Genomic DNA, 7,897 nt, shown 5'->3' with positions numbered 1-7,897 from the left:
CCCAAAAGGTAAGAGAAGATAAAATAAAACAAAAACATATAAGAATAGAAATAAATAAAGTAAATACTTTAAATAAAATGAAATAAATAAATACAGAGAATAAAATAAATACATACATGATAAAAAGTAATAAAAAGAAGACGCTATGAAAATGGTAAAGTCAAATTTCCATAGGTTTTAAGGAGACGCCATGAAAATGTTAGAATCAAATTTTCATGAAAATAAAATACACACAATTTTATAACTACTACAAAAAGTAAGCAATGAACCTCTTATTTACCCTTTAGGAACCGGTTTTACAAAAGTGTATAACCGGTTCCTATGATAAAGCAAAGAAACCTCTTTTTTACATAAAATCGGTTTCTTTTCTGAATATAAGAAACTTCTTTTTACTACAAAACCGGTTTCATTCCTAACAAAAAAAGAAACCTTTTTTTTTTTTTTTTATCAATATAAGTGATTTCAATACCATTTATTTGGAACCTTTTTCTCAATATAGGTGATATCAAATAATTCATATATCATTTGAAATGAATTGACGTTGTTTGAAACATATATCATATATATCAGCTTGCTTGTTGATTTTTTTTTAATGTATCTTTGCTATCAGTGGCGAAAGTATATGGGGGCAGAGTGGGGTGAATTTTCGATATTCAGTGTAAAAATTTTGAATTTTCCGACTTTGCCCCAAGTGGATTTTTTCCCCCAAAAATCTACATATTTTGCCTCAAAACCTTCAAATAATTTTGCCCCAAAACCACTATAATTTTCCTAAGAACATGAATTTCCCCCCCCCCCCCCAAAACCTCTATATTTTCCCCAAAAAATTGCTACAGTTTTAAAATTGTTTTTGACCCCGGTGAAAAAAATCCTAGTTCCGTCACTGTATGCTATATATATGAATCTTTCTTTCCTTCGTCACTCTGTAGTGTTTTCTGCTCCCATGCCTGTGATTTTACTGATGCTATTTATAAGATGCTTGCTTCGTTACTAAGAAGCCTGAAAAAAAATATAAAAATCGACACAAAGATGAATAATATAGAAGAATTTGAATTAAATTACTTAAAGTTAGCTAGAGTTGTATGGAGGTGGCAATGGATCTGCATAAAAGATGGATTTGGGTGGCAATGGATCTGCATAAAAGATGGATTTGAATTAATGTCATACTTAAAATTCAATTCAACCAAAAGAGAAAATTACCACTGAAAATCCACAACTTTCTACAGGTAGAGAAGGCCCGGAAGGGTTTGAGTTTGGAGTTGGTGCTTTTTGTTGTTAATGACAGTGAGTGGAAAACCTTGCAGAGATGAAATATTATACTTTAAATTTCATATGTCAAATATTCATCTTCGGTGGGCGGTATATAATGTGTGCATATGGCAGATCTGAAAATTTTGAATTTTGGAAGTAAAAAAAAAATGAAATAGGTTTTTTTTTTTCCTACCAAAAAGAGGTTCTAAAAGCTTGGAACCGGTTTTTTTTTTAAGAAACATGTTCCTAAAGTTGATAAAAGAGACCTCTTTCTAGGTAAAAAGAGGTTCCAAAAACTTAGAACCGGTTTCTGTTAAAAAAGAGGTTTCTTAACTTAAATAAAGAGACCGGTTTCTTTTTTGAAATGCAAAGCCGGTTCCTTTAAACATTTGAAACATCTTTTCTTTGGCTCCTCTAAAAGAAGGTTTCTAATGGGGTTTCTTTTGTCATTTTTGTAGTAGTGTGGATAACATTGAGTGCAATGTTGCATACCAGCAGAGTCGAATTCCTGACCTCTCGCTAAGAGAGGCAGACCACGACCAGTTGAGCTACAACTCAATGTTTGTTCCTTTGTTTTAAGTCAAATTTTTAATCAATACGTTGCTACTAGGATTTTGTGTTTGGAAGGTTTGTACTATATTTTCAACATACGTGAGACGAATTCTTCATTACTCTATGCATAGAGTTTTCAGCAAGATGTGCAACTATAGAGTTTTGAACATGGGAATTCTTGTGGTGATATCAAGACATCAATTACTAGGTCATCATAGATCCATGTGATCCGAGTCATTATGTGGATCATTGTTATGTACAGATCTTCAAAAATCTTCTAACTTATTCTCCAAGTAGACATGGTCGTAATCACTTGATCTGTCTTCGTATACTCTAACAATCGTGTTGAGGTAGGTAAACTAATAATGCGTTCTTAATAAAATATTGATTTCTAGCCTAAATGGGCATTGTAATTCTAAAACATCAGTTCAAACACGCGATTAACATTATTTTAACTTTTACACGATATTGTTGTGTTATGAAAGAAGACTTTTGAAGAAGTACTTGTAATTTAACATTTGAATAAGTCCAGATAATAATTTAATATAATACGGAGTAATATTTTAGTACAACTGCTTTATATTAAAATGAAATATATCAACTGTCAACTTTTCAATAGAACATTTGAAGAGCATCCTTTGATCCGATTGCACTATTACCTCTTATACTATTAGCCGATAGAGGTTGTACAATAACTTTTTTTCTTCATCTCCTTGATCAAAAAACAATTTTCGATAATTTATATTACGAGTAAAAAGTTTTTAAATATAGTAAAGAGTGTGTAAGTTAATTTATAAGTTAATTTGTCAATTTACAAAGTTATACTCCATATGACGAATCAAATATGCACTCAATGATATATCTTAATCTCAAATTAAATATAATAAAATGTGTGATATGAACAATCTTTTAGATTAAGAAGAGAAATAATTAATGCGCTTCTAAATAACATTTAATATGACAACTTGGAGAAAAAGTATACGAAAATTTCGAATTTGATCTATGAGTATAGTATATTATACGGTCCTTATAGCATAAAAACGGTAATATTAATCTTAAAGATCACGTATTTTTATTGTTTTACGTAACACATTATAGCGTTACACGCAAAGACTTTCCGCAGTAACATGCGGGCTTTATCCCATATATTTATATATTTATATATTTATACTATAAAAGAAGACTTTTGTAGAACTTACTCTCTCAAATCTTACATTCATAAATGTACGTGTGACTTCATGTCATAATTCACTTTGTATTTTTTTTTCCCTCTGTATTAGTAGAAGAGGGGCCATAGAAAAATTTCAAAGTTACAGACTTTATAGTCCACTGTATTAATCATTATGGTTAAGATCACTGAAATTCCACAACAGTCTTCACCGAGTTATGTTTACGATGTGTTTATAAGTTTTAGAGGTGCTGATACTCGTTATAGTTTCACTGATCACCTCTACAAGGCTTTGCTTGATGCCTCTATCGATACATTTTTGGATGATGCCGAGGTTCAAACCGGAGGAGAATTAAAACCAGGATTAGAGAGTGCGATCAAAGCATCAAGATCTTCTGTTATCGTGTTGTCTAGGGATTACGCGTCTTCCACATGGTGCCTTGATGAACTTGTATTGATCCTGGAGCAACGTAGGAACTATAACCAAATTGTTATCCCTATATTCTATCATGTTGAACCCACCGATGTCAGGAAGCAGCAAAATAGTTTTGCAGATGCCATGGCAAAGCATGCACGAAGGATGGAGACTGTGACGCCCCGTACTAAATCATCATGTACGGACCATCAACAACAGGATCATTACAAGGTTAAGTACTATATGCGTTTTCAAAACAGAGTTTACATTCATAAATAAAAGTGACGTCATAACATACGTCAATTGTTTTACAAATCAAAAGTATGCTTCGCTAAGTAGAAGCATTAAATAAGTATACGTGACCATAATGGTCGTTACATAACATAAGTTCATAAGTAAAAAGTTTGAATGCAACATAAGTAGTCATGCGATAACAACTCTAGGCAGCGGGTTCTACAGCACGACTAGTAAGATAGCGGAAGCAACTTCAAGCACCTGAGAAAATACATGCTTAAAAAGGTCAACACAAAGGTTGGTGAGCCATAGTTTAAGTATAACAGTAATGTAAGTAGGCCACGAGATTTCAGTGCTACAACGAGCGTTTCAAAAGTATGTAAAAGTATATGCTTAACTGTGGGCACCCGGTAACTAACTTAACGTTTAATGTACCCCCTTAAAGTGCACTTGGCAAGTGCGTATAACCTCGAAGTATTAAACACTCGTTAAATGCTAGCGCTACTAGCCCGAGTGGGGATGTCAAACCCTATGGATCCATATCTAAGATTCGCGTTCACGGTTCAAAAACCAATGATTAAACGTTACCGAGCTAAAGGGAATGTTTCTGCCGTTATATAACCCACACATATATAAAGTTTAAGTACTCGTGCCTAGTATGTAAAACATAAAATCCGCATGTATTCTCAGTTCCCAAAATAAGTTAAAGTAAAAAGGGAATGCTATAACTCACAATGATTAGTAGTAATGGTAAGGTAGTAGTCGGAAAGTGGTGTGCAAGTAACGGTCCAAACGTCCTCAACCTAAGTCAAATAGCACTAAGTCAATAAGTCGTCTCAAAAGGTTTACAAGTACGTAATTAAGGTCATAAGGGTCATCATCAATCATCATTAAACAAAAGGTAACAAGTAAGACTCGTTTATGAAAGTCGTTTAAAACAAAGGCTGACTTCGGTCAGTCACCACGGCCTCTACCCTTACTGAATTAAGGTGAGACCAGTGGTCATGGCTCCGTCTATGAGTCCCTTAAGTGTGGTAAAATTTACAGAAGCAAACTCATCTTGGTTTGACCGTGGCGATGGTCTAAGTGCGAGTAGGTCAGAAATTTCTGCACAACGTTAAAGGACATGGTAACGATCGGAGGGCCATAAATCCTAAACCGTAACTCGGATTAAGACGAGTCCTATATGAAAAGTTATCTACTCGAAAAGTTCTATCCAAAAATCAAGGTTAGAACAGCCCAGGTCTACTGGTCTGTTCCAGAAGCATCAGGTCAGTAGGTTTTGGACAGAACAGTGGGTTTTGGAGAGTTCCGGTTGTCTCGGTGCTTGATGTTCATCACGGTTCTCATCCTTGATGCGTATAGCTTCAAGTGTACAACTCGTTGATGTATTAACATCATTTAGACCAAGGTTTGTCCATCATAACTCAAGTGCAAGTGTTGTAAGTGTTTGATGAACCAAGGTTACATGTAAGTTTATGAACAAGTTCATGAACACTAAGAAAGATCACAACCAAGTGTTGGATCCATGATACTTGCACCAAAGTGTAAGCTCTTGTTGGTTTCATGTCCTTGTTCAAATGTGTAGTAAGCAACTAACAATAAGAAATAAATAAAAAATGAATGATAAGCCTAAACCAACCATGAAGGTGGTATTCTAGTAACATACAACAAACAAGAACACAAGTAACAAAAATTAAAGATTATAAACTTTAAATCTTTTGAAACAAAATATGTAGAACATAACTAGATAGATTATGTTCTTGGATGTTCTTGTTATAACAAGATAAAGATGAAGAATCAAAACTAGAAAGTTTGATCTTGTAACTTAGTAAATAAAGACAAGTAAGTAAGTAAATAATAACTAGTAACTTACAAGTAATTAAACTACAACAAGATTAAGTAACAAACAACAAAAGATGATGATGATTAAGATGATGAAGGCCATGGTTTTTAGGGAGAAAGAAGAAGAAGAAATGTCTTCAAATTACTTACAAAGAACAAAGAACTTGAGAGAAAAAGAGAGAAGAAAATTGCAAGCAAAGTGTGTGTGTGTTTGAATGAGAGATACAAGGAATGAAGTAATGAATAAATGAAAGCAAATGACCTCTCTAAAGGCCTCAAACAATTCGGCCAGCAGCATAAGCAAGGGGGAATGGGTTTGTTTTGTGGTTACTTGGTGTTAAAGCTTACAAAAGATGGATAAAAGGGTTAGTCTCATGGGGATTATAAGGCAACTAGATTCCTTAAGCAAGTAACTAGTTAGTTTATGTTTAAATGATACTTACAAGTATGCAAGAGTGGGCTTAATGTCCATTAAAAGAAGTAGGGTGGGCTTGTGAGTCTTATTCAAGAGTCCATTACACTAATTAAAGCCCAAGTTGCAAATAATCCAAATAAGTCCAACTTAAGCCCAAGTAATTAACTAACCATCTTAGTTAATTAAAATGATTAATAAAATTAATCATGAATGTAAATAATACCTTAAAATATTATTCGTGCAAGTTCCGGGTGTCACAAAGACGTTTCGGGCATTTAAAGTTCAAGTACGGGCAATTAAAGCAACATGTAAATGTAATAACATACATTCGTTTAATCAAGCGTATTAATAATAATAATTATTAATAAATAACGTAGGAAAAACCAGGGTCGTTACATTACCCACCTGTTAAAGAAAATTTCGTCCCGAAATTTAAGCTGAAGTAGATGGAGGAGTCGGGAAAAGATGAGGATACTTTCGCATCATTTGATCCTCTCGCTCCCAAGTAAACTCAGGTCCTCGTTTGGCATTCCATCGTACTCGAACGATCGGAATCTTGTTGCGTTTCAAAGTTTTGATCTCACGATCCATAATCTCAATAGGTTCCTCCACAAAGTGGAGTTTGTCATCGATAGTAAGTTCTTCCAATGGTATGATGAGTTCGGGTGCAGCAAGACACTTCTTCAAGTTTGACACATGGAAGGTAGGATGAACTGAGCTCAATTGTGCTGGTAGATCCAAACGGTATGCAACTGGTCCAACACGTTCCAAGATCTCGAATGGACCAATGTATCGTGGGTTCAACTTTCCACGTTTTCCAAAACGGATCACACCTTTCCAAGGTGCAACCTTCAACATTACACGATCACCAACATTAAATTCAAAGTCTTTCCGTTTAAGATCGGCATAGCTCTTTTGGCGATCACGGGCAGTCTTAAGTCTAGCTTGGATCTGAGCAATCTTCTCCGTGGTTTCGTGAACTACCTCGGGTCCGGTGATTTGCTTTTCGCCTACTTCGGCCCAACAAATAGGAGATCGGCACTTACGACCATACAATGCTTCAAAAGGTGCAGCATTAATGCTTGAGTGATAACTGTTATTGTACGAGAATTCGGCGAGTGGCAAATGCCTTTCCCAGGCCTTTCCAAAATCAATGACACATGCACGCAGCATGTCCTCCAAGGTCTGAATCGTTCGTTCACTTTGCCCGTCAGTCTGAGGATGATAAGCAGTACTCATGTCAAGACGAGTTCCCATGGCTTCTTGCAAAGAACGCCAAAATCTGGAAGCAAAACGGGGATCGCGATCGGAGATGATTGATAAAGGTACACCATGACGAGATACAACCTCTTTGATGTACAGCTGAGCAAGTCTTTCCATTGTATCAGTTTCCTTCATCGCTAGGAAGTGTGCAGATTTGGTGAGGCGGTCAACAATAACCCAAATAGTATCGCATCCGCCCACCGTCTTCGGCAGCTTAGTAATGAAATCCATTGTGATCCTTTCCCACTTCCATTGTGGGATTTCCGGCTGTTGAAGTAACCCAGAAGGTCTCTGATGCTCGGCTTTAACCTTCGAGCAAGTCAAACACTTACCAACATAAGTCGCAACGTCCTTCTTAAGATTCGGCCACCAATACTGTTCTTTAAGGTCGTGGTACATCTTACCTGCACCGGGGTGAATCGAATATCTCGATTTGTGTGCTTCATCAAGTATCAGGCTTCGCAGATCTCCATAGTAAGGTACCCAAATTCTTCCGGCATAACATCGGAGTCCAGACTCTCTAACCTCGAATCGAGAGAGAAGTATGTTCAAATGCTCGTGAGATATGTTCTCCTCCTTGAGAGCCTCAACTTGGGCTACTCTGATCTGGTTGTTGAGGTTCGAATGGATGGTGATGTTCAGAGCCCTAACACGGAGAGGTGCCGTCCTCTCCTTTCGGCTTAAAGCGTCAGCTACAACATTGGCCTTGCCAGGGTGATAACGGAGTTCACAATCGTAGTCGTTGAGCGTCTCG

At 36.1% G+C, this 7,897-nt stretch overlaps 1 pseudogene; it reads left to right on the top strand.

Annotated features, from left to right (window-relative positions):
- Positions 1 to 3,146: 3,146 nt before the first annotated feature.
- LOC139875077 (TMV resistance protein N-like) overlaps positions 3,147 to 7,897 on the top strand; it is a 28,604-nt pseudogene continuing 23,853 nt past the window's right edge.

The sequence above is a fragment of the Rutidosis leptorrhynchoides genome, chromosome 11 (genome assembly GCF_046630445.1).
Source record: "Rutidosis leptorrhynchoides isolate AG116_Rl617_1_P2 chromosome 11, CSIRO_AGI_Rlap_v1, whole genome shotgun sequence".
NCBI classification, from domain to species: domain Eukaryota; kingdom Viridiplantae; phylum Streptophyta; class Magnoliopsida; order Asterales; family Asteraceae; genus Rutidosis; species Rutidosis leptorrhynchoides.
Note: the sequence above shows the minus strand (reverse complement) of the source record. Positions and strands in the feature narration are given on the sequence as shown.